The 22,945-nt window shown below is 43.7% G+C and overlaps 1 protein-coding gene across 2 annotated transcripts in view; it reads right to left on the reverse strand.

Moving 5' to 3' along the window:
- Positions 1-22,945, reverse strand: part of CD4 (CD4 molecule) — a 109,881-nt gene that overhangs the window by 78,566 nt on the left and 8,370 nt on the right. Inside the window, exon 2 of one of the 2 annotated variants that reach the window (XM_078651534.1) lies at positions 649-709. The exons of the other annotated variant lie outside the window; for it this stretch is intronic. The gene's annotated coding sequence lies outside the window, so the exon portion shown is untranslated. The remainder of the gene's footprint in view (positions 1-648; positions 710-22,945) is intronic. 2 annotated transcript variants of the gene reach the window in all.

The raw sequence follows: 22,945 nt of genomic DNA on the forward strand, positions 1-22,945 counted from the left end.
TGATACTGTCTCGGAGGAATACACAGAGGCCAACTCCCAACTACACCTAGTCATGTGACCTAGAGACATGCTGCAGGAAACAAATGGTTAGGACAAGAAAATTACAACTTTCTAAAAGTGGCATTTTCAGAATTGTGGTTTAAATCTTGACTTTACCGTTAAAGAGGTTTTGACAGTTCCTCAAACACCAAATATGTCACCCCTACCTACTCCCAACCAAAACATATTAAATGTAATACGGCAACCCAATTTTATCCTATGGATGAGGTAGGCCTTGCAATAGAAAAAAATTAATGTGAAAGTTTTTCGCTACCAGGACATGTAAAACTTAAAAGCACTTGTCCAACCTTTTAAATACTACGGGTTGTTTAGGGCCTTCTCCAAGGGTGACTTATATGCATTAAAAAGGAAGATTTAGGCTGGTCAAAGGGTATATTTTGCCAGGTCGAAATGACAGTTTAAAACTGCACCCATAGGCTGCAATTGCAGGCAGGAGCCATGTTTACATAGGCTACTTAATTGGGTGCACAATAAGGGCTGTAGGCCCTCTAGTAACATTTATTTTACAGGCCCTGGGTATATGGAATAACACTTTACTAGGGACTTGCAATTAAATTAAATGTGTCTATTAGGTGTAAGTCAACTTACCATTTTTCAAGGATAGAGCACAAGCACTTAGCTGGTTAGCAGTGGTAATATGCGTAGAGTCCTAAAGCCAACAAAAACAAATTCAGCAAAACAGGAGGGGTGGAGGCAAAAACTTTAGGGATGACCCTGCAGGGAGGGCCAAGTCCATCAATGTGGATGTGTGACGTGTGCATGAGTGAAAGTCAGTGACAGGTGGTGATTGAGAAACTGAATGAGTGTCAGTAAGGGAGCCTGAGTGAGTCAGAGTGAGTGAGAGTAAGAGTGACTGCAAGTGAGGAAAAGTGAGTGAGAGAGAATGAATAAGAACGAGTTTTAGGAAGTGTTACAGTGAGTGAGTGTAAATGTGAATGAGAATGAGCCAGAATGAGTGAGAATCTGTGAGTGCAAGTGAGTGAAAGAGTGAGTGAGAGTAAGTGAGAATGAAGGAGTGAGCAAGAATGAGTGCAGTGACTGAGTGTGAATATATGAGTGAGTGGGAGTAGGAGTCAGAGTGAGTATGAATGAGCTAGCATGACCAAGAGTGGGTGCAAGAGAGGGAGATTGAGTGAAAGTGCGCATGAATGAAGGAATGTGAATGAGAATGAGTGTGAGTGAGCGAATGTAAGTTGGCATGAGTAATAATGTGGTGGTATGTTTATGACTTTGCCTTTGGCCCTGTCATGTTGAAGGCAAATCCTGGCTAATAGAGCCACCCATGGCAAAATATTGGTGTCATACAATAGCCAATTCTTATCATGACAAACACCTGTGACAAAATACAAGCACAGGTACACTGGAGTTAATTTCTGGCATAATTGGCTGCTGTGGAAAAATACTGGTGCTGGCATACAAGTGGTTATTCTTGGCGTATGGGGTACATATGGATAAAATGCTGGTGGGGGCATACTCGAGGGACCTTTTGGCATTGGTGGCATCCATGGTAAAATATTGATAGCACACCTGAGCTCGTTCCTGTCATAAGCGGAGATAACCGTGGCATGTGGGAGACGACAACCAAGACAAAATGCTGGCCCTAAGATACCAGAGGTAATTTTTGACATGAGGGTCCTCTATAGTATATGGACAGGATAAATGGCAACATTCTGGCACTGGCATATTGTATATCGTTTTGGCACCTACGGCATATGAGGGACACTCAAGACAAAATGCTGGCCCTGGCACAATGGAGGTCAGTTTTTATACCTGGGCATCCATAGCACATTTTGAAAAAATGGGGCTAAACCCTAGGTTTTGGCTCACTGTGAAATATTGAATATTTAATTCGCTCCATTTCAGAGCCTATGGCTTTTAAGCAAATTTACAAGAGAATTGTGGTTTAAAATATACCATGATCCCATTTCATTCAAAATGTCCTTGTGGAAAAACCCCTGGGACCCCCCAAAAACCCTAAAAGAGGTCTGACTCACTTGCTTTGCTCATTTGCTGCAGTTCAGGACCAGTATTACAGCACATCACTTTAAAATATCATGTAATTGGCCAAATATAGGTGCTGCCCTAAACAGACGTGTGTTTTGTGTTACATTAATCATGCAGTTATTACAGCAATTTACCAATGACAATCATTGTAAGGTCATCGGGTTAAGGTCATGTAACATCACATCCTGGGAAGAGTTAGGGGTCAAATGATGTAATTTCCTGTGATGTAATTAAGGTCATAGGGTGTGTGATGTCACTTCCGCTACCCCAGGCATTTTGCTGAATAGACGTCCTCAGGAGGTTGAGTGGCTTCTTCAGTGGTCTAAAATGCATGTCTCCCGGTGGGAACCTCGGTAAGATAGCTTAGTGGGGATGTGCAGCTGCTGGAGAGATGCGTGTGTACGTAAAATGCAGGCCACATGTTCTGTTGCCAGAATAATAGTGAATATGTTCCAACTTCCAACCCCATAAAGTTGGTTCTGTGAGTTAGTGTCCTTCCTGCAAGATCTTTGCGTTACCTCAAAGTGTTAGGATTCAGCTAGAAAGTTTGCGGGTTAACGCACCTGTTGCGAGACATTTTTAAAACGCAGTTTACAACTGCAGCACGCCGAACTGCGTTGGATGGTGAATTCGCGAAGTCTACGAGACTACTGTCGTCAATTGGTACAGAAAGGTTGCGAGATAACTGCAAAAACAGTTTCTGGCACAAGAAAACGTCTCTTCTCAGAAATGCCGCTGAGGGGGCGGCGGCCTTCTACTGAGGGAACATATTTTTGAGGTTTCCTGTGATGGTTTCGTATCAGGTGTTTTGCTGACTAGAAAAAAAACTGCAAAACAGACAATTTCCTGCCTCTGGAGAGACTGAGAGGCGCGACAGTGCACCCCTGGGTGCAGCTCACGCGCACCTGAGGTCTCACAGCCTGTCCAACCACTACAGAGGCACAGACCGCGGTGTGTCGTATGTACATAGACCACTGGCTCTGTTCAACCTTAGGAACCATTCAAAACAGGAGCGAAGAATCTGACAGCCATATCCTGTGGGTGAGACCTGAAATAAAAAAAAATATAGGAACTTGTACATAGTGCTCACTTCTATAGATACCTTTTTAACTAAAGCTTACACACATACCTACAGAAACTCTTCCCACTTAGAACGTGCTATCCAACAGAAGCACTTCTCCCATTCAGAGCTGCTCCTGTGCATGTGCTTCTCCTGTAGAAAAGAAGCACCTATAGAGGTCATTCACCCATAAAAATTTCTCACCCATGGATCCTCTTATTTATAATGAAGCACACTCCCATAGACCTCTTCCTCGTATGGACATTGTATGTCTATAGCAGTGGTTCTCAAACTTTTTCGACCCACGGCTCCCTTGACCCATTGGCCATTTCCCGTGGCTCCCCACCGTTACTTTTTTGGAGGGTGTGGTGGATGTAAGCCCGGCCTCGGGAGTACTTGCATTTTTCTCCCTGAAAATAATTGGGATGAAGCTGATGAAGATATTATAATCATATACGCAGGGTGTTTCGTATGAATATATATTCTCTTTACATACACATCTAAAAATAATTCATAAATGTAACAGATAACCTGCGAAAAAATGTAAAATATTACTAATTTAATTATACATAAAACAATTCACAATATATAAAAATACGTTTTACTAAAAATATGCTAAAAATTACATATAGGTTTATATATGTATATAATTCAATATATAAACACACAATAAATATGTAAACAACGTTTTTAAAAACTCCAAGAATAATAAATACACTATTCCCATTCCAGCATCTGCAACAGTAGAGAAAGCGTTAGACTCAGGAGGGGTTAACTTTACTATTCCCACTCCAGTAGGTGCAACAGTAGGGAAAGCATTGGACTCAGGAAAGGTTAAATGAACTATTCCTACACTAGTTGGTGCCACAGTATGGTAAGCATTGGACTCAGGAGGAGTAACATTTACTATTTCTACTGTACTAATACTCTCTGTACTAGTACAGTACAGAGAGAGTACTTCACTTAAAACAAATAACATATTTTAACAACTCTATTAAATACCTTCAAAATATACAATTCTAAATATAAAAATTAAATGTCTTAATTTTAAAGAAAATTAAAAAATAGCACACTCCTATAAACCTCTTCCTCGTACCAACAAAGTATGTGCATAGTAAAGAGGCACTTAGACAGAAGAATGCACGGTAGAAAGCATGCACTTACAGGTTCCCTGTGGGTGGAGCCAACCTATTGCTTTGAGCCCCTCTCCAGCCCTCAGCCCGCTAAGGGTCGTGATGAGCTTGTGCTCAGTGCCAACATGGTAAGGCTAGTGGGCACCAGAAAAGGGTGAGGTGAAAAGTGCGGTGGGTTCAAACAGACCTGAAACAAACAAACGTGGTCAGCAGAGGGAGCTCGCCGGGTACTCTTGCCTTGGGGGATAATCTTGGGCACCCTTCTTGGGAGTCTAGCAAAGAGTACAGGGCTTCTATGTCCATTTGTAGACCCATTGGACTAGTTTAGGGCTTCCATGCAGGCAAGGACAACGTCACCAGCGTTCTGCAGGTTATGTTATGTTAAGATAGTTTATAAAGCGCACAGCTGTCCCAGCAACGGGGCGTCCTTAGCCCGCAGCACCATGCCCTGGACTCTGGAAGCACACTTCTGGGGTCCATCCAGGTCTCTGTTGATGCAGTGCTGGGTTGAGGCTGTAGTTATATTCCCAAGCCTTAGCAGACGGCCAAATCCACCTACATACACCTGAGGGGAACCTTAACAGTGTAGGATCCAAGAAGTCTGGAAGGGACATGTTTTCGCTCCTCAGAGAGAATGCAGGTCATAGCAGACAAGTCCTTTTTCTGTGTTGTTGACCCTGGTCCCTCTGTGACGTCATGGAGGCACATTCCAAGGGCGCCCCATCTGGGGGAGTCTCTGAGTATTCATCTCAGGTGGACTCTGGGGACAAAGGAGCTGGAAGGCTTTGCTATCAATATCCCTGGAGTTCAGAAAGTCATGGATCCCGAATTCTACTTGGAATCTCCTTGAAATTGACCAATTTCCTGATGACCCGGCTGTAGATTTGAGTTCTACCTTTAATCCTGAAAATGCATTTCCAGCTCAGGTGGCAAACTCCAGAAAACCCAATTTCTTACCTTTTGGCATCACCTCATGAACCTTTCCTCGAGCTGCTGTCATTGTCCTCACCCCCTTACTGACTGGTCAGCACATTTATTTACCTAACGTTTTCTACAGCTTGCACCAGGCAGAGGAAGCGTCAGTGCTGTGCAAAGACAAATAATTGCAAAAGATGCAAAATGCAAATCGGGTGCCGTCAAAAGATGCCCCGGAAGTACAAGGGTAAGAGTATTCGGCTTCCAGGCACTGTGCGAAGACGGAAATGGGGATCGCAGTAATGTTGGCGGCATCAGAGTAGGGCGGAATGAACAATGATCACCATCGCCTGGGGTACACCAGTCGTTAGCGTGTCCTTAGAGCAGTGGTCTTCAAACCTTTTAATGCCACGCCCCCCCAGAATAAAAATAAAATCATTGAGTCCCCCCCCAGAATATTTCCTAATTATTCTATTAAATTTGCAATGTTTAAATATGTCTAGATGTATTTACACGTTACAGTTATGTTAAACCTTTTAAAAATCCAATCAAATACGTGATTGCCAAACATACTATTCTGGTCAAGTAGGCCTTACTAACATGTAAAAGTATACACAGAGTGATTATTCATAATGGGGGGTGGATGTTTGAAGAATATTTGGAGTCCCTTCCGTTTTGACACATACTCCCCGCCAGATATCAATGGCAAAAGATGTTAGTACTAGCCAATTAGCACCTTCGACGCTTATGACGAACTCAGCTCGTCATGAGGCACAGTGGAGCTGTGCTCATGACGAGCTGAGCTCGTCATAACTGCCGCGGAACGCCCACGCGGGGCTAATTTCCCTCCTGTGAGGGCGTTCTAAAGGAGTGGGCGGAGTCGTGACGAGCCCAGGTCGTCATGAGCACAGCTCCACTGTGCAGCATGACGAGCTGGGCTCGCCACGAGCACCGCGGCGCCGCGCGCGGCCCCTCCCCCCGGGTGGAAGGGGTTTTAGAGTGGCTTACTGCTCATCATTTGTTTTTAGCTTAACCGCATGCGTGCGGCGGCTTTTCCCGCGGTATGCGGCATTTAAAAAATTACCGCGTTACATGACGAGCTGAGCTCGTCATCAGCACACGGCAGGTAACGCTGATGACGAGCTGAGCTCGTCATCAGCATGGAAGGGGTCAAAATTAATCACTGCTATCAGAATGGTGTTTCTTTTAACCAGAGCCTGCCCCCCCCCCCTTGGTATCAGTTAAGGCCCCCTAGGGCAGGCCCCCCTGATTTGAAGACCCCCTGCCTTAGAGGCAGTGCTTTATTTGTAAAACCATAAGTGCCAGGGCTCCCATCGGGAGGCCACTGCAGCTTGCACCACACATTGTCGCCGCCATGCTGGAAATGATAGTAACAACACAACTACCAACCATCACATTCCGGTAAGTGTGACAATTCGGACTATTCCAGACCCCAAAATCTATAAGAATGGCTTGGGTGGCAGATAATAGTCATTTTTAATGTATTTTGAATCAATAATTGACTGTTGTTGTGGTCACCTCAGACAGCGCCTCCTTGTAGCAAACTGTCACAAGCGCTAGTGTTGACAATTAAGTGCCGGTGCCGAGCACAGGAAACCACCGGAAACCACAGGCTCAAACTGAGCACTGCTTAGAGGGTTGTAAACATCTCTTGCTGTGTAAGGTGGAGGATGGCCGTGCCCAGAGTGGAAGAACCCTCTCCTCTTCTTCATCTCTGTCCCCCAAAGTCTATCTGAAGATGAATCCACAGAGTGACAAAGACTGCTGGATTAATGTACCTCTTTTAATAAAGAAATCATATTATAGGCATAATTATCTGATTTTTACTTAATATTTAATCAGAATTACTTTGGCAGTAAAGAATGTTATTTTTTTATTTGACGCGGGCAGGTTTTAAGAAGGTTCTAGACTCTCATGAGGCTGTTCACCACCCTCCATTTTGATATCAAGAGTGCAGTTCCAGACTCATTTTGGTTTTGGTGCTAAATTCTACGGTAATTGTCAGATCCATAAATAACATCGCAGGGTGGTACAATGCGCAAGTTCAATTTCAAGCTGCTAAAACGAAGTAGTGCAGAGACGGTGTTGCCAGTAGCGACTCCTCGAGGGAGTGCTGCGGGGCGGGGGAGGGGCTGGGTAGGGGGTAGTAAACTCCGGCATACGGCCGAATGGAGGTAAGTAAAGAAATAAATAAATATAACAAATTACATTGTGCACTCTGCAACGCCAAATGGCGATGCAGCGCGCGCAATGTAATTTGTTTTATTTATTTATTTAGTTCTTTACTTACCTCCGTTCGGCCGAATGCCGGAGTTTACTACCCCCCACCCTGCCCCTCCCTCGCCCGCCCCACCACACCACAGCACTCCCTCAGGGAGCTGCTTCTGGCAACACGGAGGTAAATAAAGAAATAAATAAAACAAATTACATTGCGCACGCTGCAACGCCAAATGGCGATGCAGCACGCGCAATGTAATTTGTTTTATTTATTTATTTAGTTCTTTACTTACCTCCGTTCGGCCGAATGCCGGAGTTTACTACCCCCCACCCTGCCCCTCCCTCGCCCGCCCCACCACACCACAGCACTCCCTCAGGGAGCTGCTTCTGGCAACACGGAGGTAAATAAAACAAATTACATTGCGCACGCTGCAACGCCAAATGGCGATGCAGCACGCGCAATGTAATTTGTTTTATTTATTTATTTAGTTCTTTACTTACCTCCGTTCGCCCGTATGCCGGAGTTTACTACCCCCCACCCTGCCCCTCCCTAGTCCCGCCTCACCGCCCCGCAGCACTCCCTCGAGGAGCCGCTACTGCAATTCACACTTGCTTTTGTTAATGCTGAAAAGGTTTGCATGTGTGCTGCAGCTGTACCGTGCCATGAATGTGGTAATACCACGCAGCAGTTCTTTGGCTATAATGTAAATTTGCGTTAATCGGCGAAATGTGCAGCAGCTGGGCATAGAGTGAAATGGAGTGATTCCCGTCACTCCATTTTTGGACAGACATTGTTTTGAGCCCACAAATCATTGCTTTCACCTAATTAACTCAATGGAAGAAAAGCAAGACCACAACACCTAGAATGCACTATGTTGTCACATTAAAGCCTAAGACAGGAAATAGTGTTCTTAATAACATGGAGAATGGTGGTACCTCAGGCACAGCATGTTTTTCCAGTAATATTGTTAACCTACAACTCAAAATGAGCGCTTTGGCTCAAGTAAAGGAAGAGGCATGCCTGCATGGTTTGCCACCGGTTGTTTAGTGTAGCCAGAGTCTGTGCTGTCATTAGGGCTGGGATGTCAGCACAGCCAAGCTGTCTGCAAAGCCTTTTGCTTCTAATGCTCGGCAGGCTTTGGGTCAGGCTCCTTCAACCATTGGCTTATTTGGATCAGCCCCTTTCTGTTATTGGCTGGAGGCTTTATCAATCTCATCTTAGAGCAGCCCATCTGAGTATTTTTCCTTCACCATTTATATGGTGTATCATTCCACCTCCAATGGAGTACTTGCAGTAAAATGCATGAGGGACTATTTTACATTTGTACTCTTTACCTCATGCATGCATTGTGTACAGAAATCATTCTTTTTACATGTTTTCTAAAGGCTCTTTTTAATACTTCTATCGTGACTCAAGTGCAAAGATGACTCCAACATGGCCGTCTAATTGCCATTACTACTAATACCTGACTAACACCAGAACCACACCATCAATACCACAGCATCACCAATGGTGCTACTATAAACACCCTACATGTACCAAATCATCACTACTACAACAGAATGAAAAGAACTAAAAACAACATCAACACTTCCACCAGACACCACCAATACCGCAACCAATACAGTAACACCGTCTGTTTCCCTGATACTACCACCATCAATACCTACACTACCAATACCACACTACCAACACCTGGACCAGAGACCACCAATGCCACAACCACTGCCACCAGTAACACCGTCTGTTTCCCTGATACTACCACCATCAATACCTACACTACCAATACCACACCACAAACACATCCACCAGACACCACCAATACCACAACCACTACCATCCGTAACACTGCCTTTTTCCCTGATACCTCCACCCTCAATACCAACACTACCAATACCACACTACCAACACGTCCACCAGACACCACCAATGCCACAATCCTACCATCCGTAACACTGCCTTTTTCCATGATACCACCACCCAATAGCAACACTACCAATACCACTCTAGCAACACCTGCACCAGAGACCACCAATGCCACAACCACTGCCACCAGTAATGCCGCATGTTTCCCTCATACTACCACCCTCAATACCAACACCTGCAGCAGACACCACCAGTACCGCAACCACTGCCCCCAGTCACACCATCTGTTTCCCGTATACTACCCCCTCAATACCAACCCTACCAATACCACACCACCACCACGTCCACCAGACACCACCATTACCACAACCACTACCATCCGTAACACCGCCTTTTTCCCTGAAACCACCACCCTCAATACCAACACCTCCAGCAGGCACCACCAGTACCGCAACCACTGCCCCCAGTGACACCGTCTGTTTCCCAGATACTACCCCCTCAATACCAACACTACCAATACCACACCACCACCACGTCCACCAGACACCACCATTACCAAAACCACTACCATCCGTAACACCGACTTTTCCCCTGATACCACCACCCTCAATACCAACACTACAAATACCACACTACCAACACCTCCACCAGAATCAATGTTTTTAGGGTGACAGTGAACCCTGGATGAATGACAATGCAAACCCGTGAACAATTCTAGAGAACAGTAGAATGGCAACAACCCGTTCAGTTGTATGATGCTGAGATCTTTAGGCAATCGAAATACCAGTTGGAATAGCCGTACTGCTCCAACTGCGTCCATCCTTCCTGTGGTAGCTAAAGGTTACTTGTTGTTCGGCAGATCACCTGGAGAGCATGGACTAACAGGTGGGTGGACTTCGAGCGGCATCTATTGTTGCAGACATAAAACAATTGGTTCTGTGGGTCACATTCACAACGTCCCATGAAGTTAAAATACACTCAAATATTGAGTGTCAACGTTGATCACAATTTTTATTCCTAAAGTAGGTGTTTAATAAATCAAAAAGTGCACGTTGTGCATGAGACCCACAGAACCAATTGCATGTCTTCATTATATTCCAATTTGGGCATAATAGGGTTGATCCAGTGTACCTGTCCGTGTTTATTTTACCGACAGACATTTCACCGCCTGCACTGCAGCACCCAATTAAACAGCCCAGCATTTGGAGGTGGCAAAACGCCCATCTATGCACACCTCGCTGTAAAAAAAAAAAAAAAAAAAAAAAAAAAACCTGCAGTCACCGCCTGGCAAACACCAGCATGGGAGAGAATGTCGGGGTTTGCCCTGCAGTCAAATGTACGCAAATCGGATCAACATACGGAAGACACGCCTGGGGAAAAAACCAAAAAAAACATTACCCTTGTTGTATCTGCGAAAGGAATCGAGTTGAATAATGCTAATAGCTGTTACCAAGAACACCCGAAGTGAAGCAGACCAGCCACCATTGTAGTCTTTAGTCCAAAAAAGGTGACAAATGTAACTAGTTGTTTAAGATTTGCCATATTTTTACATTCTTTGTTCGAATCGGACCACATGAAAAAAAGCAATTGTGCAGCTGTGGTATTTTCAGTCTAAAAATGATTCTGACTCCCTTGACACAGAATCCTTCATTTTCTGCGGTTGTAAGACATCACAACGCATGCTTTTACCACGCATGCCATTACAACGCAGTTTTTACAACGCAAGTCGTTACAACGACTTGCGTTGGGGGGCGCTGGATAGTGGAATAGTTTAATTTTCTATTCCAACTCCAGTCCCCGTGGATAGTAGGGAAGTTGTTGGGTAGAAAATTAAGCTATTCCCTATCCTACAGCGTCCTCCAGCGCAAGTTGTTGTAATGGTTGCGTTGTAATGGTAGTGGGGGTAAAAGTTGCGTTGTAAAGGATGTTCCCCTTTTCGGCCATGTTGGCCGATTTTAAAAAAGCGTTCCCAGCTAAAACGAATAAAAAGTTATACAAATCGATGCACGCGGGCACAATGCCATGCCAGACATTGTACAAAAATGAACTACCTGTCACGAGCAGTCAATTGCTGTAAGCAGCCAATGAAACAAGCAATAATATTACCCTGCCAGTGTAAAGGCTCATTTTGTGGACCGAGGGAGGAGTTTTTGTCTGCAGCAAGTTATAAAAACCTTACATAATTAAATGCAATCCAGTCATGTTAGATAGAATAATAATTTCTTTGTCATGATTTTATGTGTTTCAGTAGTAAGACAAATTCATATTCACTTCACAGACATTGTTCTCAAAGAAGGATTTCTTTCAACAGGGCCCACAGACATTGATAGAGTCACAAACACGTTGCATCTCATTTCAAGGTCCATTGTAAATGTAAATGTAAATGTAGTTGAGCTTATATAGCGCACAGCTACCCGCAGTGGGTTTCCTGGCGCTTGCTTAGGGAACCCTTCCTGGTATTCCCCTGTGAGATAGCAGGGTATCCACAAGGTGAAAGTCAGGCATCCCGCCGCGAGGGGCCGTTGTGGAGATTAAGCAAGCTATTGCCCAGAGTCGCAGAGTGTGAACCCATGAGTTGAGGAGGCACCGGAGCGAGAATTATCGAGTCCGTGGAATTTTTAGCCCAAGACCCGCCAAGGCGGGGAATTGAACCCTGGTCCAGGACCGATCTCAGCTTCCGGGTCTGCTGCCTCTAACCCCTGAGCCACACTTCTCCACTGTCTTGTGTCCTTAAGTACTTCCAAGTGGGCCTTGTGCCAAATGTGAAATGTGCTGTACTGTTCCCCAGATGTGCGTTAAGGGAAAGAGGAGTCACTCTGATTTGCCATCAATTGCTACATCCTCTTTAGACAACATTGAAGTATAACTTGGTACTTTACTGATGCATAATTCCAGTAGATGTGGGTACCATAAAAAAACATGTAGTAACCAATCCGGAACTGTATGAAATGTTGAACTATTTTTGTTTACTTACGTTCGTTAGTTTTGTTGAGGGACACAGGGGGGCAGGCACCTTTGTAAGTCAAAATCCAACACAAAGGCGGGACGTTTGAAATACTTTTGATAAACTATTTCACATGTTAATCACATGTTGTGTTACTAGCCATCCTTAGAAAACAGTGGACACACAGGCTTGGCATTCCAGCAGGGTGTATTCATGTCACACGCACACATGTCCATTTAGAGCCTTCATGGATTGCTGGTTCTCATTGACAACAGCACGCGGCACCATTCCTGTCCTAGGACTCTGTATATATGTTCTGCATATATGTTTTCTGATGATGAGCAGTTTTGGGGGACTTTGATTTTCTCCAAGTCAGTAGAAACTTGGGGAGATGTTTACAAACTGGAAATGTGTAAAGACCTGAAAGAGACACCTTATAATAGAGTCATGTGGGTAGCAATGGAGCGTGCACATGGAATATGTTGTCGCGTGTGATCTTGAAGCGCTCCCCGGAACACCTTGAGGCACTTTTAACCAATAGCATCAAAATGCACCAATGTGGCTGCAATGCACACATGTTCTTGAAAGTCTCTTCGGTTCCAGGCAGCTCATGGTCAAACACTGCCGACACCTCGTCTAGACCTCGATGTCCAGCGCCCACCTGAACGAACTAGTTCAAACCTGGCGGCCTGACATGGACGTGGAGTCAATTCCCAACTTTCACCCACTGCCAAGCTACTTGGATCCACCCTGAGCACGAGCCTCGCCATCAAGGGTCACATTGGCAAAAAGCAAAGACAAACTGTGAAGACTTAACACCCAGAAAGTGACTTCAGAACTGCTGTTCAAGCCTTGCACTCCTGCATTTGAATGGTAGCAGCGCTATTCTCCACGACCTCCCAGACTCATCACTGGCTCCCCTTAACCCCTTGGCCCTGGCGGTAATTCCGCCGCGGTGCTGGGGGGGGCGCGTGGCACCGCCATGCTGGTGACAGAACCACTCCGTCACCAGCCACGGGTGGGCTGTGCTAATGACGGAGTGGTTCCGTCACGGCCCCGCCCGCCCATTAGAACGCGCAGGGGCGAAATTAGTGCCGCGCGGGCGCGGCGACCGGGCCGTGACGGAACCACTCCGTCATTAGCACAGCCCACCCGTGGCTGGTGACGGAGTGGTTCCGTCACCAGCATGGAAGGGGTTAAGGGCACCCTACATGCCTCATCCAGGGCCTGAAGATATACGTAAACAACAAAAGAAGGAGTCATTCCGAATGGATTACAAATTACTGCATTGAACGAAACAAAGAAGCAAAAGCTATTCTTTAAAAGAACCCTCACTAACCAACCTAGTTGGTGACATGCTTCATCACAGGGTCCCCACCCGAGCGGCCGAATGCCTCCCGGGTGTGCTGTGACGCCTGATTACAGTGGAGCGGGTTTTTTGTGCAGCGTGAGTGATCAGTGAAGGAGTGATTTAAAATTGTCTTTATCAATCCCAATGAATTCAAAACAGGAATGATAAGGCAAGATTAAAACAAAAAAGGATGTCCTATCTGGTTAAATTGACCATCGACATCCGTGGGTGTATTGGTGACAAGGTCCGGTCTACATGTTTCAGCCTCTGAGTGCAAAGTCGCAAGGCTTTCTTCAGGACCAGTGGTGACAAATAGGTGTGCACTTGCTAAGGTGCACCCAACACTGTGTCAAGGAAACCGCAACCTTACGGGTCCGCTCGCAGCATTTTCTGAAAAGAAAAAGTTTATTTGAGATGTAGTTAAGTCCTACCCCAGGGATACTGCCAATGGGCATTGCCTATAATCAGACTTACATCAAGGACAACCGCCCTATTCTGCACCTGTAGTATTCCTTGCCCGGGATCCCAAGGATGCTGAAGAAATATGATCAAAACATGTCTATCCTGATGGAACTCTACTGTCTCCCCATTGTCAGTCAGGGCCATCTTCGGCACCAGCTGCACTATTTACAAAGCAATCACAACCAGCACCCCCCTGCTTGTCTGCCTGACGAGCTCAACAACAACGGTGGTTTTTAGCACACCCACAGCTGGGGCACCATCCTAGTGGAGGCAAAGAAGTGCAAATGAAGAAAAGCTAATGCAACAGTCCTTCTCCATCTATACACCCAGGATCTGAAACAACATTCGCGTTGACGCACCTGCTTAAAGAACACGACAACATGATGCCGTAACGGTCTGCTTCTACACACAGAACACAGCTATCTCTCCAATCACTTCTTGACCATAAATTTGCCTTTATTCCTGTCCTACACTCCACTGCCACATGGCTGGGTTTGACATACACATACCCCATGCATACATAAATACAAGGAACAGAGAAAATGGTTTGCGCCTTAGGTGTTTTGGTGGTCTAGCTCTACGCTGGGTAAGAGAAGCTCTCACATGTGCGACAGGGGATGGGGGCACTTCCAGGATATGCGGTGGGCGCGGAGGTTGCCCACTTCCACAACACCACGTCTCTGATCTCCCACCAGAGCGGTTTCATCTCAGAGCAGAAAAATGTTCAGAGCATGTTTTGGGGGCTGCCGGGTTCACTGGGCATGCAGCCATCACTGTAACGCATAAAAAGCATACTGGGTCACTCTGGTAGAAGATGTGGCCTGGAATGTAAGGCCCTAAGTACTGAACCCCAAGGGAAGTATTTCAATCTCTGCTTCTCCTTTCAAGCATATCTTGTGATCCTGGACAAATGACAACAATTCCCTTGGTCTCTCCTCTGTTATCTGCTTAAGTTAGGAGCAGGGAAGGCTTTGTATTAAGTGCTATAAAAACTAACTTTATGAACCATGCAATAAACAGCAAACATGTCTAATCAAAAGCAGGCTTGAAACTTTAATCTTTGCATGGATCTAAATGTATGGAAGTACTTGGAGCGTTTCAAACTCAGGGATCAGAAGAAATGTACCAGTCAAGGAATGTCCTTTGTCCTGGAGGAATGGGGCCCATCACTCCTTATCACCCAGACAGTGGGCTCCCCAAAAACTCTGTTAAATGAATCTTAATATTAGCCATCACCTTAAGACATCAAGGGGCAGATTTACAAGCCCCGTGCACCACTTTTGCGCCGCCGTTGCGTCACTTCTGTGACGCAGTGGTGGTGTAAAGCAAGCGCCATGCTGAGGGGGATTTACAACGTGACGCATCTAGGGAGATGCGTCACGTTGTAAAGCCCTGCGCTACATGAAACCTGCGTCAAGTTTCATTTGGACGTTCCGGCGCGGTGGGGGCGTTCCAGTGCAGGAACGCCTCAGAAAAGTGCCTGAGTGAAATCTACAAGATTTCACCTAGTCACTTTTCTGACCCCGCTGTGTCAAAACCTTGCGCCTGCTTGAAGCAGGCGTAAGGTGTGACGCACCACCATGTGCAAGATAGGCCGGGTTGGCACAGTGCTGGAGTTGCGTTGTGCCCGCGAAACAACTCCAGCACTGAGCCAACATTACGACGGCAGATGTGACATGCATCTGCATTTCCTCGTGCCATGATACACCGCATTGTATATGTGGCGCATCCGTGGTGGCGCAAGGATTGTGATGTGTGTCGTAAGTTTCGCTGATTTGCAGGGATGCGCCAGGAATTGTAAATCTGCCCCCAAGTGCTTAGGCTGCATAATGGTACGGGAACTGTGACCAAAGGTGACACTCCTGTGTCTGCAGCAGGTTCATTAATCCCTTTAAACTCTGTTTTAGGGATTTAAGATTGTGAATTAGGATTGCACAGAAATCTCTGCAGCATCCAAGTTAGCCCATGAACTATCTTACTTGCATTAAAACCTATAAACAACAGGTAACACGGATATCTTTACAGCCGGCACGTTAATATCCTGAGCTACCTAGCGATACATTGTATGTAAAATTATGACTTAATTTTGTTACGTATGTCTCTTAGAGTTTTTCCATGGCACTCTGCATCTGCCAATCTGTGCAAAATGAATTCCTTGCACTAAATGTTATAATTTACCTGGGCGTACAAATGAAAAATCTAATTATTTTTACAATGAAAGCAAATAAGAAAATTGTATGCAATTCTTTTTAGAAATAGTGTGATATTCTTTGGTTTTTCCCTAGCAGATCCAGGTGATGAGAGGAATGCTTGAAATTTGTCTAACCTCTGGCAATCTCTCCCCATAGCATTCCTACCGTAAGAGAGGACCTGTCTTGGCAGTTCGGGGTGGACTGTTCCAATTGAAGCAGGGTCAAAACTGATTTATATATGGCTGGGTCCATACTGGGGTGGCATAATCGGCAAAAGAATGATGGGTTGGGATGCTACCCCTATCGGTTGCAAATGATTAGACAAATTGCAAGCTTTCTTCCCATCACCTTTCATATGTTTGAATTTGAAAACATTCCAAGGAAAATTTCCGAAATGTTGTTGAAAAATAACCTGTAAGAGATGTTATTTAAAATTGCTTTTAAGCCACAGTCGTTTAAAAATTAGCAAAAAACAAATAACATTTTTTGCAAAAGGAGCACATGAGTCTTGTGAAAGCAAGAACGAATTCTTTGTATTGCCTGCATTTTTTTTGTTGAAAAATATACAAAATTCTTTCAACATATGTGAACAATTCCTTTAAAAATGTAGGATCCCTCTAAAACAGAATTAAAAAATTCTATAAAAGAGGATATATCATTATTATCAAACATGCAGAAATTCTGCAAAATATATTCTGAATGTTTTAAAATATGTGCTGAATACATGATCATAGATACATTTAAATTACACACATTCATATATATATATATATATATATATATATTTTTTTTTTTTTTAAAGGACCCACAGTTTTTTTGAATGTAGACAGGTGGAAATAATTGTAAGAGCTAAGTGAATCTTTTCAACGGTGGTAACAAAATACTTTTAAAATGTGTGTCATTTGTTTTTCTTTTTAAAAAGTGTCTGCGGTTTGTACTAAGGGAAAATAGGAGGGTAAACTCGGTATAGAAACTGTGGATTTTGAAAAGTAAAAAGCATGGAGGCATATCAATAATTTATCGAGGGTAGCACATTTTAAATTATTCATTTTAGAATTTTGCAACAGATTGGCATTTGTCTGATTGTCTATTTGTCTTTCTCTTCAAAATTTACACAAGAACGCTCTGGACCAATCCATGAAGTGCCCTAGACGGCTTGAAAGATCAACAGACATAAGAGGGTGCAAGCTTGCTGGAAAAACAGTTAATCTTGGTTAACAGCATTTAAAGGCCCCTGCGGTCTACATTCTCCTAAGTTTAATATACAAAGGTCTACATTTTGGTTTTGAAACCTTTGCATATGTGTGTGGGAAACTCCCCAAATGTGCGGCATTTACAAAGATTCTGAAAATTGCGATCTTTTTTTATTATCAATTTGCATCACATGTATCCTTATTTAGCACTAACTAAACTGATGTAAATAAGGTTTTCATAACAAAAAACTGTGATTTTTTTCCTGCTGCATAGCCATGGTAAATAGAAAAGTAAAGCAAAAGAGGAACTTACTAAAAGAAAATCTACGTTCATTTTTAGCTTGGTTGGCTTCAATTAAAATGACAATTATGTCGCAAAAATCACAAATGTGAAAAGCTGCAGATAATTAATCCGGAAACCTGGCAAACTTTGTCAATAGTGCAAATCAGAAATGTCACCAAACTCCATCTGTAAAAAAAACCCCAAACCTTTGCATGTCCCTTCTCCTAAAGTGTGTCCGTTAGGTCGGTCACGTAATATAACAGACAATGGCATAGCAAAAACGTTTGGCGTTCACTCCAAATCACTAACAAATGCAGTAAAAAAATTGCTGCTTTAATAAAAACTATTTTAAAAAATCATTGCTTTTTGTATACAATGCATGGATGAGATAAAGCATTTTAACCTGTGTGCACTTTATATATGTAAAATAGTCTCCTTTGTGTTTCAATGAGGGAGAAGACTACACCCTGACAACCAAGAGAAAGAAGACGAGGCGAGAGTGGGCTGATCTAAGAGATGAATGATATTGTCACAAGTCAATTGCTAAAGCTTTGAAGAAGTATTGGTAACTGGGATCTTAGTCACTGCACCACCTAAAGTAATCACACGTTTAACACTGCACTATCATTGCCTATCTCAAATGACCAGCTACCAGATGGCCATACATTAAACATTTTGAGACACAAAAAATGACAGGCAATTGAAAAACACAAAGTCGTATCCAAATTTGTTTTTGCTGAAACATGTAACAAGTCAGTTTGTGCTTGAATTGACTTTTATTTCTTCTGTTTCTTCTCAAAAACTGACAGACACACGCAGCCAACATGTTTCGCCCAACACATGGGCTTCTTTAGAGAAGAAAAAGTGGACATTTTTTTCTTCTCTTCATATATATGGGCTTTGGGGTTGGGTTCTGCTTGAAATGTCAAGTATCTTTTAAATGCTAAATGTGTGTTTTAATGTCTTTTCCACATGTTTTAGATAAGTTATTTATCAATACTTTTTTTGACATGTTTGCAGCCCTGAAGAAGCCCATGTGTTGGGCAAAACGTGTTGGCTTTGTGTGTCGGTCTGTTTTTGAGAAGAAAAAAAGAAATAAAAGAAAATTCAACCACAAACCGACTTGTTGCATGCTTCAGCAAACAAATTTGAATACAGCTTTGTAGGTTTTCAATTGCCTCTCATTTTTTGTGTCTCAATTGCTAAAGGTTCTTGAGACAAAGAAAGCAATGGATGAAGACGATGAACAAAAACTTCTTAGGTTTTATGGTGCGAACTATTAAAGTATTCAAAAGGTTCATCCTTTGACACTGGATCAGTATTCGTCTTTTGAACAATGACTCCAAGACCTGGTCCAGTGGTCCGCAATAGAAGCCATTAATATTAAGGAGAGAGACTACTAGATACTATGAGGGACCCAGTCATAATTTCAGGGCTGGCTGGGTGGAAATGTTAACAGATGACCAGAGGGTTGGTGCAAAAAGACACTGAAGTGAGAGAGAGAGAGAGAGGGAGAGAGAGAGAGGGAGAGAGAGTGAGAGAGAGAGAGGGAGAGAGAGGGAGGGAGAGAGAGAGATAGAGATAGATAAGAGAGAGGAGAGGTACATCAAATGTATGTCTGCAGTGGAAGGGAAAACAAACAAAAAAGGATCGCCCAAACTCCTCACGCCTATTGTATAATCCTATAAATGGTTTTAGCCATCTTTAATCACCACGTCTGCACTTTTTTTTATTGAAAAGGTAATGTCTCTGTAGTTTTGTAAATGTTCTTATTTCTCCTGATTACTCTCTGATTTCACATATTTAATGATTTTTGAAATCTTAATTTATTGTTTTATGCATAACAACATACACAGTAACAGCAGCCCATCATAACATGTTCCTTGACCACCACATTTACCCTGGGACCCAGACAAGGTACAATTGCAAAATCAATGTTCGCCTCGTCATTGCCCGCTTTCCAATACCTCACCCCTCCTCCCCTGCTCCCTATCTCCAATGTCTGTGAAAACTGTTTGCTTGTGCGACCTTCGCCTCCTTGCCTATTGCAATGATTTTAAGTAAGCTCAGTCTCTATAGGTCAGGTTGAGTTATTTGCATCAGAGTACTAATGGAAAGTACAAGAGATTTTGTGTATGACATTCAGCACGAATCGTCAACTATTCTGTATTATACTAATACACTGATTCCCCAACATTTTAGAACTACGACCTTCTTTTTAGAACGACAAACATTCGTGACACAACTAAGTTTAATGGACATTTAAATTTTCTAAAAATTATCAGGGTCTTGGTTTCACCATCAGCGGGGTACATCAGGAAACTAATCTGGATCCCACCATGGCTCTCGCTGTGGTCACACTGACCGTCTCAGGTGAACTGGTCACGGAGGGCTGTGATATCACAACCACAAGTCTTAGTTAACTGGTTTGTCTGTGCTTCCAACTTTGAACACACAATAGCCCCAGGTGCCTTCACCTCTTGAGCCAGACTGATGTTTACTTCTGTCCCCAGCCAGGCAAACACTTGTGAGATTCACTCTTTTTACTTGTAGACTCCTGAGAGCCCACTCAAAACAGCCCAATTTTGTAAGCTTTGACTTTAACCAGCACTGCTTTATCCACACCTGAGTCACTCCCATTGGCTAGAGAGGGCGTAGTCATCTGAATCAGTGGGAGCATCTGTTGAAGGTCACTGTAGATTTGAAAACATACCCACCGCTTGACTATACCCGCAAACCATCAAGAGGGGACTCTGTGTAGATGTTAAAAACAGTTAAAATAAGGGGGATCCCTGGGGGCTGCTCCATCTAGGCACACCGAGAAAACCAGCGCCCCATCCTATTCAACCTTAGGCATTTTTAGGGGCATTTAAGTTGGGCTGGGACTCTTCTGCTACTTCTTCCAGTCGGCTAGTAAGTTCACCGTGGTCAATGGGTTTTAAGAGCACCGGGAAGGCCAAGGAGCCCCTTTAGTGCAGCTAAAGCTGTTTCAACCCCAGACTCTTGTGTCCATCAGAGTGGATGGATCCTTTGCTGCAATAGGGTCTAAACCCTGACTGCAGATCTCCTAAGAGGCTGCTCTCTTCTGAGTATTGAATCAGGACTTTAGCCACCACCTTTTCCAGGATTTTACTAAGGAAAGTGGTCCCAACTTTAGGAGGGGAGTGAATGTGCCACCACTGAGCCGGGGGGGGGCAGGAGGCCTGAGGGGAGCTTTCTGGAGACGACAGAAGCAGGAGGTGCTTAAGAAACCTTGGCACATTGCATTCAGCGAAGAAGTGAATGCAACAAGTGCCTGGTATAGTCTCTCGGTGAGGATGGACATGGGTCACCGGGACACTGCATGGCATTCATTGCCCCAGTGGTGCGCTCAGCATAAAGTGGTACCAATCCATTGGAGCCCCTAGAATTCATGGGTGCTGGTGCCACCAAAGCCTGACCTCCCCACTTCCACCATCTCTCTAATCCATTGGTCTTCAAACTTTTTAATGCTCTACCCCCTCCCCCCCCTCCACCCCCTGCAAAGAAATAAAATTCATCAGGCCGCCCTCAGATTTTTCACAATTATTCTATTAAACTGGCAATGTTTAAATCTCAACGTATTAAAACACAAGACATATTTAAACGTTGCATTTAAATTCTTTTACCATTTTTTCCAGCTAGGATATGAATGACAAAAGAAGCTAGTGATGGCCCATTACAGTGCAGCCTACTGCCCCACATTTTTCCCCAGAAACGAAGCACTGCTCTCAGCATAATGCTTCTTTTGGCCAGAGCCTGCCGCCCCCCTCCCCCCCCCCCTGGGAAAACCTGAGGGCCCCTTAGGTGGCCCGCCCATCAACGACTTCTCTCGCACTTGGGAGGGAGCATTGACGCACTTATTTCTTATTACCTCAAACCCATGCCTCTCACCTTTGTGTAATGGTTGATAGTCTCTTTATTTGCTTCCATCTTTGAATTTTCCATTTTTTTTAAAATCAATGTTATATATTATTTTGAAGTATACCAGCACAGATATGGAGGACACAGCTGAATTTGTTTTATTTCCTTGACAAAACATTTCTTAGAAGAGCAAGCCATATCTAGGAGTGACACGTCATTCAGCGATGCCCCTTACCTTCCAGGGTAGAAATATACATATGTATATTCCACCCCTTCGCTGGTACATGACAGAGAAGATGTTAGAACAGAATATAACATTTCTGCCTCCAAATTTTCATAAGACAAACAGGTCTTTCCAGAGACTCAAACGAACCTCAAGCCTGTTTACTCCCCTGTAGGAACACAGAAATATTTTAAATGGTCTAAAAAGACGTAGTTATTTTTATTTATAAAGTTTTATATAGCGGGAACATGATCCTAAAGGATATCTTACAAATGCATGCAGAACTCATCTAGAGCTTTTGCATGTTTATGGTATGTATATGGTATTTCTTCAGCGCAAATTCAGCCAAAAGGCTGCGGAGTGCTGAACATGGTCAAATGTTGGTAGAGCGGCGTGTTGCTTTTCACTTACTTCAGAAGTTCAAATCAAATCAAAATAGTCTTTATTCGATATTTTTCAATCATAAAAGACATTTTACAATACATTTCACCCCACCCCATAGATAATAGATCCACATTTAGTCAGACATATATAGTTACAAGAATTTAAATAGCTAAAAATCACACTTTAAAAAAGGCAACAGTAAAAAAAAAAAATCTGTGTTAAGAGAATAATACATTCATTGCTAAGAAAGCCAAATTTTCTATGCACATTACTTAATCAAATTACAACATAAGCAGCACATAACGGCAGGCCTTGGGGTTACACGGAACTCATTTTACGGGCCCGGATTATCCACATCCAATGTAAAAATTTAGACATGGCTATAACTACTAGCTGGGATGTATCAGTTCTTAATATCCTGATTGCCTCGCTAGCAGTTTTAAAGCCTAACTGAACACAGATTGGTTTGAGCCACGACTTTCTTGGTGCATTACATTCAGGACAGGCAAACATTACATGTCCTATATTTTCCCTTTGTTCGGGGCAAAATGGGCAAAATGGGCACACCGAACTTTGTTTCCCATGCCATTTTGCAGTTAATGCATTTAGTGGTAGTGTCCCCACCCTTAATTGATGATACTTCTTCCGGTCCCCTGGAATGGTAATCCAGTCCCAATAGGGTTCTAGGGCCGGAGCATGCTTGAGCTCTAGGAAATTAGTAGTGAATGATGGATCTGTATAACGTCCAAATGTC

This window comes from Lissotriton helveticus, chromosome 7 (genome assembly GCF_964261635.1).
Source record: "Lissotriton helveticus chromosome 7, aLisHel1.1, whole genome shotgun sequence".
In the NCBI taxonomy this organism is placed as follows: domain Eukaryota; kingdom Metazoa; phylum Chordata; class Amphibia; order Caudata; family Salamandridae; genus Lissotriton; species Lissotriton helveticus.